The 15252-nt window shown below is 37.1% G+C and overlaps 1 pseudogene; it reads left to right on the top strand.

Annotated features, from left to right (window-relative positions):
* Window positions 1-2560: 2560 nt before the first annotated feature.
* Window positions 2561-4651, top strand: LOC143680350 (tyrosine-protein kinase RYK pseudogene; annotated as a pseudogene).
* The last annotated feature ends 10601 nt before the right edge of the window (window positions 4652-15252 follow it).

Genomic DNA, 15252 nt, shown 5'->3' with positions numbered 1-15252 from the left:
TTGTCACATCTGAGACCCTCATCCAACAAAATGAGGTTCCATGAACTTAGAAATTGTGATCCATTTTCTGAGGAATTTGTCAAGAAGTTTGGATATAATCTGGTCAATTTTCAAAAAAAAAGGGAACTTGTGCCATAATAAATTTGGAATGTTAGCCCTCACCTGTTTAGAAATTATAGATATCCATATGTTTAAATTTTGTATTATGGAATTTACCATACCATAGGTGTAATAAAAATAAATAATTACACATTTCACCAAGATTGAGTGGCCTATAAAATGTAATTTGTTGGAGATACTCATGTAAATAATCACTTATTTATAAATTTAAAAGTTAGAGTAAGAAAAAACAAAGGACTTTGAATTTACTGATGATATAAAATTTTTGATGAAATAAACTGCAGAAAATAATCTGTTAGCAGGTATTATTGGTCAGTGATCTTGAATTCAATTTCCCTAAACTGAGAGACTGTTAATATGCCATATAGTTAACTATAATTTATTAAACTATTCATCTGTCTTCACCTATTTCTGTGTAATCTAATCAACATTTCCACAACAATAGGATGACTGTAGCCAATCTGGATGAAGGGATGTGGTCTTAGGTTACTCCTATCATATAAAAAGCCTTCACATCCAAGAGAATATGCCTCCAGGAAAAATTAATTAGAACTGCAGCAGTTTTTACTTTGGAGAGCTGAGAAATATTGTGGTACAGTAAGGCCATTTACCTACTCTGATTTAAATAGCCCATAAATGCCTGCCACAGGTGAGAATTTTCGTATAAGTCTCCAGCATGTATGTAATTTAGCATTAACACCTTCATGCCTCCTTTTCCTTTTGATAAAACTTTAAATTTACCTGTAGCCCATCTTGACCTTCTGCAAGTTCCTAATTATTTTAAATTACATTAATCTTTAAAGTGTATGTAAAAAGTTTGCAATATACAGGTTTGTAGTGTAATAAGTTAGGTTTACATTTTAGAGCAGGCAGGTAGAAAATTTAAGTAAACATAAGAGGACAAGTAGGCGCTCTTACAAGACAATGTGAATAAGAAATGAGAGGCCCCAGCACTGTGCAGCTATCTGATTTATAGATTTTGAAATTCCTTTTATCATTTTATTAAATATTTTACTACCTTCCACTTTTGTCTCCTTTGTGTTTACTTGGTGGTAGATGACTCATTAAGGAGGGGTTGGTTGGCCCAGGCACTGTTTATTATTTATCTTTTCTTACTCCCTCTTACCACTCCTAGTTCTGGGCTCTTTTCCTTTCCTCACAGCTCTCTACATTGGCACCTGGACAGGTTGGCTTCTTCCAGGTGTTTTGCTTAGGCAGGTAGCCCCAGGCAGGTTGTCTGTTCAGGAAAGGACCTTCTGAACTTGATTAAACATCCTTGCTCAAGGGCTTCTTTATGGTGTCTTTAATCCCCTCTCAGGTCCCTGCACAACTTTCCCCTCAAAGATTTCTAGCCCCTTAATCTTAAGGGTTGCTAAAGGTGATGGTCTGTTTTCTGTAACTACTTCCTGCTCGTCAGGGGTGTAGGCCTTACAGAATGTGTATTTGGGTATTACAATAACTGTAAGAGTGAGAAGGAGGGGGCAATATGGTAGTTAGTGAGGTGTGGAGATTAGTTCATCCTCCAGAGCACCTAGTAGATAACCAGGAACAGTACAGAACAATTGCTGGGGCCACATCAGTAATTGGACACACAGCATATACCAGTCTGGTAAAGGTGGACTGGCTGAGACCCCACACAGAACTCCCATTAGGTAGCACTACAAGGCTTCTCAGGCTCCATCATTGGCTCAGGCAAGGGTAGAATTAAGCTTTTCTGAGAGACAAAGTAACTAGACAGGTGAAGAGTTAATTCCCTAAAGTCTGTAGTTGCCCCAAGAGAAAGGTGGGGTCCATATCAAGTGGAATACCTCCCTCAAAGAATTCAGGCCACAGGGATGGGAAAACTAAAGCAATTCAGGCCAAGCTACAAACTCCCCTCTGCCTCAACCACACCCCCAGCAGGGAGAGTGCTGACGTTAAAAAAAAACACACCACTTTATGTTGCTGGGAAGCTGTGGGCAGACAAGCACCATGTACTGGGCAGGATAGGAAAAACACGGAGTCTAGAGGCTCCATAGGAAAGTGTCAACCTGCTGGGTCTCTTCCTCAAAGAAAACTGATGTAGGTAACTCTTTCCTCCTGAGAGGAGGCCAGTGCAGTCTGGGAAAATCTGACTGGGGTCTATAATATTTCAGAAGACCTTCTTCAAAATATAAAGGTTCTGTATAGACATGGCAAGGAACAGAAAAGCAAGAACTGCAAAATTCTGTTCAGTTAAACAGAACCTATGCTAGAAGTCTAGAATAAGTTGAACTGAATGTCAAAGAAATGATAGAGAACCAAGTCATCCAGCAAGAACAAATTAAAAAAATCAAATGCCTGCATAAAAATAATGAGTCATACTAGGAAAATTGAAGCTATGGCCCAGTCAAAGAAACAAATGAACAATTCAAGTGAGATACAGGGGTTGAAACAATTTATTGTGGATGTTCAAGCAGATATGGAAAATATCATAAAAAATGAAATCAATGAATTGATGGAGAACATAAAGAAGGAATTGGGTGATGGCAGCTGTGGTGTGCAGTGGCCCACCCCCATGAGCAGCTTCCTGCAGTGGATGAGTATGTTGCAAAGGTGGTGACTGCAGTACACTCCAGTGGTCTGAAGCAGTGCCTGACTCCCACATGCCAGTGGCACAATGAGCTGGACAGTTGCCCTTGGCTCAGTGCTGTGAGGGGCTTAGGGCCAAGGGTGGGCAGCAGCAATGCAGTGGCTGATGGTTGCTCCTTTTTTGCAGTGGCAATGACAGTGGCAGCAGTGGTGGTGGCCCTGCACAGGACTGTTCAGGGGGGCTTCTGAGGACCCACAGCCTGAAGGCCCCACCACTGTCACTGCTGCTCCTGCTCCTGCTGGTTCTGCCTGTGTCTAGAGCTGTCAGTCCCTCTGCCCCATGACACTGTGCATTGCCACCTGTGTCCGTGAGGCCCAGCGTGAGCAACTACCTGAGTGAGGATGAGTTGTGCTGGCTAATCAGTCTTGATGCAGGCTTTTATTATGTGAGAAATGATCTTATTAGTCACTATGTTCTGTCCTTTAACCTATTAGTGCCCAGTGAGACAAATTTCCTGCACTTCACTTGGCATGCAAAGTCCAAGGTTTACTATAAGCTGGGATTTCAAGTAGACGATTTTGCTGCTATGGACATGTCTCAAGTCAACATTTCTATTTGGGGGAAGTTCCTCACACTTTATCATTGTTTTGGGTCAAGCCTTCCTGTACTGGCAAAGTAGATTATGAAGTTATTATTCTAGTGCAACTCAACTTGACAGTAAATTCTTCAAAAAAGTTTAGTCTCAAATTTTAAATGAAGGAAAATGTACTACAAAAACCTGAGGAAGTAAAAACTTCAGCCTTGGACAAAAGCACTAGTGGAACTATTCATGATCTTGTACATGCAGCTCCAGCCACTTTTATATCTGTAGAGGTGTGCTGTGCAGTAATATTTCCTGCAGCAATATTAGCTGTTTTGCACCTTCATAGTATGAAAAGAATTGAACTGGCTAACAGCATCAGTGACAGCAGTAGTTCCAAAGGGTTGTCTCAGTCATCCACCCAGATGACTCAGTATCTGAGAGACGACATGCTCAACAATGCAACTCCCATTACCAGTTATCCTACTTAGCAAATAAGAAGAACATCCTAAGAAGTATCACTATTTTGGAGGCCAAAGCCAAAGTGAAAGATATAGCAATATCCAGACAGAAGATAACGCTAAAAGACACACTCCAAGAAGGTACTTTGGAGCATATTTTTTTTGGGATTCTAATACATGAAAAAGATCCAAATAATGAAAAGCAGGCATTTGTAAAAGCAGTTAAAGATCAAGCTTCTGGAATTCAGGTGTTAATGATGCTTACTTAAAGTTGTAAGCTAGGAGGTTTTCATCACACAAATTGTCTTACTCATGTGTATATAGAAGAAGAAGGCCCATGGTGATATTGCCTTACATGAACTGGGGGAACCTTAATTGTTCTTAAGGAAGTGTGAATTAGTAGAGGCCAATAATCCTCAGGTAATTTCTCAAAAATACCAGGTACACATGACCATTCAGATTGTCTGTAGAATGAGCTATCTGGCCAGAAAAGAAGTCTTCCACAAAGATCTAGCTCCTAGGAACTGTGTTACTTATGATACAGTTCAATTTAAGATCACAGATAATTCCACCTCCAGAGATTTGCTCCTCATGGATTATCACTATCTAGGGGACAATGAAAACAGGCCAGTTTTGTGGGTGGCTCTTGAAAATCTATTTAATAATGTGTTGTCCAGTGCTAATGATGTGTGGGCCTTTGGAGTGATTCTGTGGGAGTTCACGACTCTGTGTCAACTTCCATATGTAAATACCAATCCCTTTGAGGTGGCTGTGTACTTGAAATATGGTTGCTGAATGGTCCAGTCAGTCAACTGTCCTGATGAACTATTTGCTGTGAAGGCCTGTTGCTGGGCCTTAGATCCAGAGGAGAGAACAAAATTTCAGCAGGTGGTACAATGTCTCATGGAGTTTCATGCAGCCCTGGAAGCCTATGTCTGAATTTCCTCTTATAATCATAGCAGCATTAGGAGGGAGACTCATCTTGGGGCTCATTTGGAGCCAGTCATGGATGCTTCATGTATAATTCAATACCAGAAGAAGCATGGTTGTCTTCTTTTTTTTATTAATTAAAAAAATTAACTAACAACATTTAGAAATCATTCCATTCTACATATACAATCAGTAATTCTTAATATCATCACATAGATGCATATTCATCATTTCTTAGTACATTTGCATCGATTCAGAAAAAGAAATAGAAAGACAACAGAAAAAGAAATAAAATGATAATAGAGAGAAAAAATAAAAATCAAAAAATTAAAAAATAAAATAAAACTGTACCTCAGGTGCAGCTTTAGAATCTGAAAATTTTAGGACAGACTTAATAATGTGGAATATTTTCTAGATATCACTTATATTAGGTTGAACTAAAAGGGGGGTTGTAATTTATTTGACCAAAAGATTTTTAAAACATAATTCCTTTGGACTAGGCATGCATGCTTACAAAATAAACAGTTTTTTAAAATAGTTCAAACCCAGATATTTGGAATAGCTATTTTAGTGTCAACTGCTTTCATATTTTTTTTTACTTCATCAAGGTAATTATAGGTGATCCACCATTAATGTTTTGAAAAATATTATTTTTATCATGAATCTTGGAAATGGTTTGACCTCAAGATATAGTACATTTTTTTTGGAAAGAAAAAGCAGCATTAAAAGATGCCTGGTATGCCTTGTACAAGAAAAGGCATTGTTGGAAGCAGAAGAAATTTATAGAAAAGTTCAAATTAATTTTTTGTAATACTTTTTAGAAAGTGCTCTAGAATGAAAAATGGCTTATTTTTTTAATAAAATGGAGCTTGCTTTTTATTTGGGGGGAAGTAGTAATTGAGTTCATTACATTTTAAATTGGACAGAAAATAGCCTTTCCATGAGTCAAAAGTGGATTTGGGCAGGTTAATAGTAAACAATGGCATTTAACTTATTTTTTGCCCTCTAGAAAAAGAGGTAATACAATTCCAGAAAGTGAAATCGTGCTTCTAAGCTTAAGAATCCCTTTTATTGCACCTAAAATAGAGCTGTACATAAAGTGGGTGCTTGAATTGGCATGGGTAGCAAAATGCAAACTGGTAAATTTTGTGCTTATCTCCAAGGCTGGCTTAAGTATAAAATTTGTTTTTTAAAACACCTGAAAAATTAAAGACTTTGCTTTTATATTATAAGAAAGAAGGCATTGGGTTGAAAAAAGGAAGAAATCAAAAGTTTGGAAGAAATTACAGAAGTGATGGTAATGAAAGGCACAGTAGAAGAGATGAAAAAAATCAATGGCAACCTGCAATGATAGATTTGAAGGGCAGAAGAAAGGATTAGGGAACTAGAGGACTTGACATGTGAAATTTTACACCCACAAAAAGAAATAAAGAAAAGAATGGGAAAAAATATGAGCAGGTTAACAGGAAATTGAATGACAACATGAAGCATATGAATAAGTGTGTTGTATGTATCTCAGAAAGAAAAGAGGTGAGAAAAGGAGGAGAAGGACTGATGAATGAAATTATCACTGAAAATTTCACATCTCTTATTAAAAACAAAAGCACAGATCCAAGAAGTGAAACATACCCCAAAGAGTATAGATCCAAATTGACATATTCCAAGACCTTACTAGTTAGACTGTTATGTGTCAAAGAGAAAGAGAGAAATTTGAAAGTTGCAAAAGAAAAGCAATTCATCCCATACCAGAGTAACTCTATAAGACTATGTGTAGATTTCTCACAGAAACTATGAAGGTAAGAAGCCAGTGTTAAGATATATTTAAGATTCTAAAGGAGAAAAACTGCCAACCAAAAATTCTATATCCAGCAAAATTGCCTTTCAAAAATGACTGGGAGAAGGTGGGCAATGGTGGCTCAGTGGCAGAATTCTCGCCTGCCATGCTGGAAACCTGGGTTCATTTCCCAGATCCTGCCCATGAAAAAAAAATTGGGAAATTAAAACATTTTCAGACAAAAAATCACTGACAGAATTTGTGACCAAGGGACCAGCTTTGCTAGAAATACTAAAGGAAGTACTTCAAGGCAGATAGGAAATGGCAGGAAAGAAAGGTGTAGGTGTGAAGAGTGTAGAAATGAAGACTATCAGTGAAGATAAAAAGAGAAAAAAGTTTAGATATGATAAATAAAGTCCAAAAGGCAAAATGGAAAAAGAAAGTCCAGACTTTCCAGTAATAACACTAGATGTTAATGGATTAAATTCCCAATCAAAAGACAAAGACTAGCAGAATGGATAAAAATACAGGACAAATCTGTGTGCTGTCTATAGGACCAAGGACACATAGGTTGAAAGTGATAGGTTGGAAAAAGATATTTCCTGCAAACAACAATCAGAAAAGAACAGGAGTAGCTATACTAATATCCAACAAATTAGATTTCAAATGTAAAACAATTAAAAGAGACAAAGAATGACAACATATATTGTATAAAAGGAACAATCCAAAAAGAAGACATAACAATCATAAACATTTATGCACCAAGCAGGAGTGTGGCAAAGTACATGAGGCAAACGCTGAAAGCATTGATGGGAGAAATGACAATTCTTCCATAATAGTTGGAGACTTCAATTTCCCACTCCTATCAATGGATAGAACATCTATAGAAAGATCAGAAAGGAAACAGAGAATTTGAATAATACAATAAATGAATTAGACTTAATAGACTCATAGAACATTACACCCCACAACAGGAGTATATACCTTTTTCTCACGTTGTCATAGATCATTCTCAAAGATAGACCATATGCTGGGTCACAAACAAGTTTCTATAAATTTTGAAAGATTGAAATCATACAAACACTTTCATAATGGAATGAAGTTGGAAATCAATAACAGGCAGAGGGTCAGAAAATTCACAAATATGTGGATGTGAAACCACACAGACTTAAACAACCAGTGGGTAAAGTAAGAAATTACAGAGGAAATCAGTAAAAATCTTGAGACAAATGAAATGAAGATGCAAAATGTCAAAATTTATGGGATGTAGCAAAGGCTGTGCTAAGAAGGAAACTTATTGCCTTAAATACCTATGTCAAAAGAGAAGAATGAGCAAAAACTGAGGAATTAACTCTTCACTTGGATGAACAAGAGAAAGAACAGTGTATTAACCATAAAGCAAACAAAAGGAAAGAAATCGCAAAGATTAGAGGAGAAATAAATTAAGTATTTATTTCATTTCTTTATTTCATGTTAACATGAAAACAATCATGAAAATCAATAAAACAAGAAGTTGGTTCTTTGAGAAAATCAATAAAATTGATGGACCTTTAGCTTGGTTGACAAAAACAAAAAGAGAGAGGGTGCTGTCATGGTCAGGTTCACATGTCAACTTGGTTAGGTGGTGGTGCCCAGTCATCTGGTTGGGCCTGAGCGGGCCTGTCTGTGGCTATGAATACATTTCATGAACTTAAATCATGATTACGTTGGCTATATCCACAGCTGTTTGCATTTTTAATGAGCTAAGGGGAGAGTCAACTTATAACAGTTATCAGCTTGCAGCCTGCCCTACAGACCTTAGATCCTTACAGTCCCATGGTTGCCAGCAAGCCCCTCCTGAGAGTTCATTGAGGACTTTCATTGGAGTCACCAATTCACAGAATGTCCTAAAGACCTTGGAATCTGCATTCCCATGGTTATGTGAGCCACTTTTAAAATTTTTATATCTACAGATATCTCCCACTGATTCAGTTTCTCTAGAGAACCATAGCTAATGCAGCTTAGTAGCAGGGGTGGTTCTTAAGAAATAGAATCTTAAAAATGGGTTTTAACAACTGGTTTTCTATTTGGACCAGACTCAAAGGCATTAAGGACTCTGTTTCACATAATCAGAATGACACTGCCAATCCATGGGGTGAGCTGGCAAAAAAGAAATAGTCAAAATATCACCATTAGATTCTTCTAAAACTTTGCTTATGTGAAGCCAAGCTCTGGGGATAATGTTTTCAACACCTTTATGGAGTTTTGTGAAAATAGGAGGTACAGAGTTTCTGGCTGGTTGTTGTTAGATATGCTGTATACATTAATCAGGGAAAGAGAAGAGAGGAAGTCTTCAAATGAGAAGCTTATGTGGCAGGATGGCAGATGTAAATACATGTTTCTATGAGTGCCATGAAGGAAAATCTTATTTCCAGTAGCTGCAAACTTGAGATCTCTGAAAATAAGACTCAGAATCTTATTGTTAGGGTAGCAACTTTACAACATAAACTGAAATCTCAATCTTGCATTTTCTGCCTTTAAAGTGAAGGCAGTGATTGGAAAGGAGTGGGGCACTGAAAAATGGAATGACAATTTATGGATTGATAATGATGTCAGTGGGGAGGTTGAAAGCCTAGGTCGCATTGAATCTTTTCTAGATAAACTTTTAATAGCCTTCCCTGCCAACATAGCTGCCCCAGCTATAGCCTGCCCTAAGGAGTTGGCCAACCAACCTCCACCTGAAGGGATTAACCCTAGAGTGATTAATCATGTTTCACCAGAGGAAACTGCAAATGAATGCACTGGAGCAATTGGCTTTGAAGATATTTCTAATTCTTTTCATGAACCACCCTCACCACCCCCCATTTCTTCCAGACCTATAACTAGACTAAAGTCCTAACAGGCCCCAAAATGTGTGGTACAAAGTATCACCCATGAGGAGGTACATTATACTCCAAAAGAACTGCATGTGTTTTCCACTTAATATAGACAGAAATCAGGGAGAAATTTGTGACAATGGATTTTAAGGGTGTGAGAGTGGTGGGAGGAATGTAAAGCTGGGTCAGACTAAATTTGTTGATAAGGACTGTATTAATTAGGGTTCACTAGAGAAAAAGAATCAGAAAGAAATATCCATAGATATAAAATTTATAAAAGTTTCTCATGTAACTGTGGGAATATAAAATCCAAAACCCATAAGGCAGACTGTGAAGTTGACAACTCTGATGAATGATCTGGACAAACTCCACAGGGAGGTCTTGTTGTCCAAAGCAGGAAGAGAAAACCTGTCTCTCCTGAATCCTCCTTAAAAGCCTTCCATTAATTAGATGAAACATCACTAATTGTAGAAGACTTTCCCCTTGGCTGATTACAAATGGATACAGCTGATGTGATCATTATTTAATTCTATGAAACATCCTCATAGCAACAGACAGGCCAGCACTTGCCCAACCAGACCAATGGGTACCATCACCTGGCCAACTTAACATGTGAACCTGACCGTGACATGGATCCACTTAGCAGAGATTTTGTATTCAATATCACAGCTCAAGAGCTTTAAAAAGTCATTAACAGTTTTTTTTTGATGGTTGACTGAAACATGGATCAAAAGGAATGAAGATTACTAAGGCTGGTGTGGGAGAAGGGAATGAGGAACTAATATTTAATGTATATACAGTTCCTTTTTATAGTGAAGAAAGATATTTGGTAATGGATGGTGATGATTGCAACACAATACCTTGAATGTAAGTAGCATCACTGAATTATATATTTGAATGTGGATAAAGTGGAAATTTAGGATGTATATGTAACTAGAATACATTTTTTAAAAGCAAGGGACAGTACAACACAAACTGTGAATCAGTATAAATTATGTTCTAAAATTATTTTATCAATTGTAACAAAACTACCACACAGATACAAAGTGTGAATAGTAGAAAAAACAGCATGTATTTCCATGTGGTAGGGGTATACAAGAATCCTGTATTTTCTGCATACTCTTTCTGTAAATGTACAACTTCTCTAATTAAAACAGTAAATTAAAAGATGTAAAAAATACATCATGAAATAACCACCTGGACAAACAAAAAATGATTTCCAGGCATATTTCATGAAACCTGTTAAAAAGAAAATAATATGGTTAATGCTAGGCTCTTTTATTCATCTTAAGTATGAATAAATTTTTTATTAAGATTCACCCAAATTTTGTAATAAGAAATTTAATTCTAGAATATAGAAATAAAACTACTTTTTGAGATAAAGCATTAATAAAATTGAACACTGCTGATTTTAAACTGTTATGTACCCCAGAACACCATGTCCAATTCCTTGATCAAATCTTGTGGGGGTAGCCATGTTACTTTGAATCTTGATTCGCTTTTGTGAAGTGGGAACTTTGGATAATTTCCATGGAGATGTGCCACATGCAATTGTGGGTATGACCATTTGATTAGATGGAGATGTGACTCCACCCAATTAAGCTGGGTCTTTGTTAGTTTATTAGTGTCCTTTAAAAGGAGAAATATTTTGAGGTTGCTTCAGAGATGACATACATGCAGATATATGGAGAGTTTTAGAGTGCAAAGAAAACAGATGAGCAGTGTTGGTCATTTGAAGATAGAGAGCCCAGCAGACTTTGCCAAGTGCCTTGCCATGAGATGTCAAGTAAGCAAGAACCTGGAGATAAAGAAGAGAAGCTAAGAAATTAATTCTTGAGTTTTGCCCTGGAACAGCTAAGTGAAGTCCCACAGAATCTTAGAGAGGAAGTCACTGAAATCAGAAGTTGGAAGCAATGGAACTGGGAACAGGACCAGCATATGACAGACACATGCCTTCCCATGAGACAGATATCAGCTATGTTTGAGTAAAGATACTCTCTCTGGATGCCTTAGTTTGGATATTTTTTGTGGCCTTAGTAAACCTATAAATTAATAAATTACCTTTTAAAAAGCCATTTGTATAGCTTTACAAGCTGCTACAACACAATAAACCAGCAACTGGACTGCTTTTATAGTGAAGAATTTAATAAGCTGCAAGTTTATAGTTTTAAGGTTGTGACAATATCCAAATTAAGACAAAGCTCTAAAAGTTTCCAAACTAAGGCATCCAGGGAACAGTAACTTGGTTTATGAAAGCTGATGATGTTCAGAGTTTCTCTCTTAGCTTCAAAAGCACACAGAAATGCTTGTTATATTTCTCTACAAGCTTATTCTATGGCTTTCTGGGGACACTTTATGCATTTCTAAAGGTCTCTGGTTGTGTGGGCTCTGTTGGCTCTGATGGCTCTAAAGCTTTTGTCTCAAAATGTTTCCCTGTTAACTGGCTTCACTGGCAATCTCATCTTGAATGGGTGATGACACATGTCCATGGAAACCATATAATCAAAAGTTATCACCCACATTTAGATGAGCCACATCTTCGTGGACAGGACATGTCTTTTCTGGGGTACACAGCAGATTCAAACTGTCACATATTCCATTTCTGTTATATTGGATTCTAGCAGCATATAACCAACTAAATCTAAATAAAATAAGTGTTTATGTACAAGTTTACAATAATTACTAAGTGAGACATATAATATCTATGATAAAGAAAGTTAGAAATCAGCACCACTTACAGAAAGAAAAGCAACTCAACACTTCCTTTATCTTCTGAATCTTCCTTTATTGTGATTCTTTATCACTTGCTTAGGTACCAATTACTGGGCAAAAAATAATTATAGTTACTAACATTATGATTTGTCCAAGGATTTTTGCTCTAAATGTTGCTATAATTGGCCTAATATTAAATATGAGTGAAAATTATTTGTTTTAGTAGTAAATTTCCAGCATGAAATTAATACAGAGAAGGCATTATTGTAATTAGATAAAGGGGTGCTAGATGAAAAAGTGATAAAATATGACTGAGAAAATAGTGTGAGTTTCATTCAATTTTCACTGAAACTGTGGACAGCTTTTACAAATGCAGTGGAGCTGGTGTTGGAGGGGCTGTATACTTCCACCTCCATAGCTCACTAAAGAGCCATCATTCAGTCCTCATATAGGAGCTCATATATGTGAACCCAGGAACCAGCAGACTTGGTTTATCTACATACTGACACCTGACAGCAGTGTTCAGTGCATACCTTCCATCTCTGAGGCAGACCACCACAAGTGCCTGATTTTGGAGGTAAAACTGGAGGCTTTCCACCATCATGAGGAAAGAGAATGCAGAGTACAGCTGACCTGATAATTGGCCAGTGAGAGGGAGACTATAGGTCTCACTCTCTGTATCCTTTTTCCATAGAGGTTGAAGGCATTCATGGCATGCTCAGGTGGAGATGCAGGGACAAGGGACAGAGCCATGCTGCAACACAAGAAACTCTATCTCTGACCCAGAAATCCAGGCTGCATACCAGGCAGGACCTAGGAGGTTGATAAAAAGCAATGTATCACTGGGCTGCCTACAGCGTGAGGAAAAGTGATTCTTTCAGAATCACAGCTTGAGATAATTGCAACTCAGGAACCTGGGAATCACCAGGCCCATTATGCCTATAAACAGATTCATCTCAAGGTGCACAGTGCCTCCACCCAGCACCCAGGAATGGGAGTTTTCATATGCAGTGAGACCTGCTGCATTGACCAGGCTCTCACATGTTTTGAAACCTGCTCAGTAGGCTGCAGCTAAGCAGGAGTGGGCTTGAGGGGAAAAGGTGGCCCAAGAATGCCATATGTTGGGAAGACAGGGAAGTGCACTCTGGCAAACTGTTATTATCTTCAGTCTTCAACACATTTCCAAACAGATTTGCATGCTCCATGGGAGGCCCCAGCTTTGATTTGGCTGGAGATTATGACAAACCAAGTACCAAAACAGACTTTCAGTACAAACACAAGCAACCAAAATTCTTAGACAAGTGAGGGAAATCAACTTTCAAAATAATTTCATGAAGATAATAAAATGCTTATAAACCAACAGAAAATCACAAACACATTAAGATGCAAGAAGATATGGCTAAACCAAATGACAAAATTAAAAAGCTAGGTGTGACACAGAACTTGGAACAAGTAATCAAAGATGCACATGAACATCTCCTAAATAACTTCAATGAGTTGGCTAAAGACACAAAACTTATCAAGAAAATCCTAGATAAACACATGGAAACAATGAAATAATAAACAGAAAAAATAATAGATCTTTAAAATGAAAGATAGTATAGATCAAATTAAATATATGCTTGAGACATCCAACAGCACATTTGATGATGCAGAAGAAAGAATAAGCAAACTAGAGGACAGCGTAAATGAATTTTAATGCATAAAACAACAGATGGTGAAAAAGATAGAAAATTTTGACTTAGATATAAGAGAAAAGATTGATGACATGAAGCATACAAATGTACAATTCTTTGGAGAAATGGAAGTTAAACTGGTAGGAAGATAATCAATTGGAGAAAGCCTTCCTAATGCAAATGAAATATGCCCAATGAACTCTAAATAGAATAAATTCAGATAGTCATACTCCAAGTCATAGACTAATCAGACTGCAAAATATTGAAGAGGAGACAGTCTTAAAGCATCAAAAGAAAAATGACCAACCACATATAAAGGAAGGTACATAAGACTAAGTACCAATGGAATACATAAGATTCTGAACCAGAAAAAAAATTCACAATAATTTCCTTATACAGCAAAGCTGTCCTTTAAAACTGAGTGAGTTTAAAAATTTCACAAACAAATGCTGAAAGAAATTGTTAATTAGAGACCTTCCCTGTAAGAAATATTAATCAAAAGGTCAAGTCCTTGATCTTCAGGCTTGCTCTTGTGAACCTTATATATGTAACAGAGGAGCTTAGCCTTTCTGTAAGTGTATCTAAGAGTCATGTTTGGAGGACGTCTTTTGTTGCTCAGATGCAGCCTCTCTTTCTAAGTCCAACTCTCTAAATGAAGTAATTACCCCCGTACCTGGGAAATCACATCCACAGGTGAAAGTCTCCATGAGGGCTCCCAGGGATGCACCTGGTCCTGGCACCATGGGATCAACAATGTCATTCTAAGCAAGAGGGGGAAAAGAAGTATAAAAAATAAGGTATCAGTGGCTGAGAAATTTCAAATAGAGTCAAGAGGCTACCATGGAGATTACTCCTATGTAAGCTTCAGTTAAAAATTGTTACCTATCATAACTTGACAACCCCCAATCAAAACCATACCTGCCAATCCTAACACCCAGGACATTAGATAAGATTGTACAAAACTATCATGCACTAAGGTAAATTTCCAGAAGCCAATAGCATCTAGATGGGTCTTTAGACCAGATGTGTCCTGAAATGTAGAGGGGTCAGCCTCTCCAGAACATCAGTTTGTTCCATCACCTTATCCCATATTATTTTTAAACCCTTCCAACAGGAAAAATTAGAATAGGCATAGCCCCCAAACCTCTAAAGAGTAGGAGAAAGATGATGATTTTAGAGATACATAGAGAAGGTAGGGTTTAACAGATATGCATGATTGCTGAATCATTATTTTGATATTTCTTTTAATCCCCAGTGTCTGGGAAATGCTAATAGTAAAAACATGAAAATGTGGAACTGTAATCCACATCAAACTCTGAAATCTGTCCAACAACTAATTGTTGTGATGTGATTTTAAATGTATTGCTTTTTTTGTATATATGTTATGTTTTCACAAAAAAGAAAAAAGTCTAATGTGATAATAAATAAATGAATAAAAAACACTAAAGAAATTCTATAAGCCTGAAAAGACACAAAAGAGAGGTCTGGAGGAGGGCACAGAATTGAAAAATGTTAGTAAGATGTACTTAAAGGATAAAAACAAAAAGAGAAAACTTTGAACTGACAAATGAAAACCAAAGTATAAGATGGTTG

The sequence above is a fragment of the Tamandua tetradactyla genome, chromosome 4, assembly GCF_023851605.1.
Source record: "Tamandua tetradactyla isolate mTamTet1 chromosome 4, mTamTet1.pri, whole genome shotgun sequence".
Taxonomy (NCBI): Eukaryota; Metazoa; Chordata; class Mammalia; order Pilosa; family Myrmecophagidae; genus Tamandua; species Tamandua tetradactyla.
Note: the sequence above shows the minus strand (reverse complement) of the source record. Positions and strands in the feature narration are given on the sequence as shown.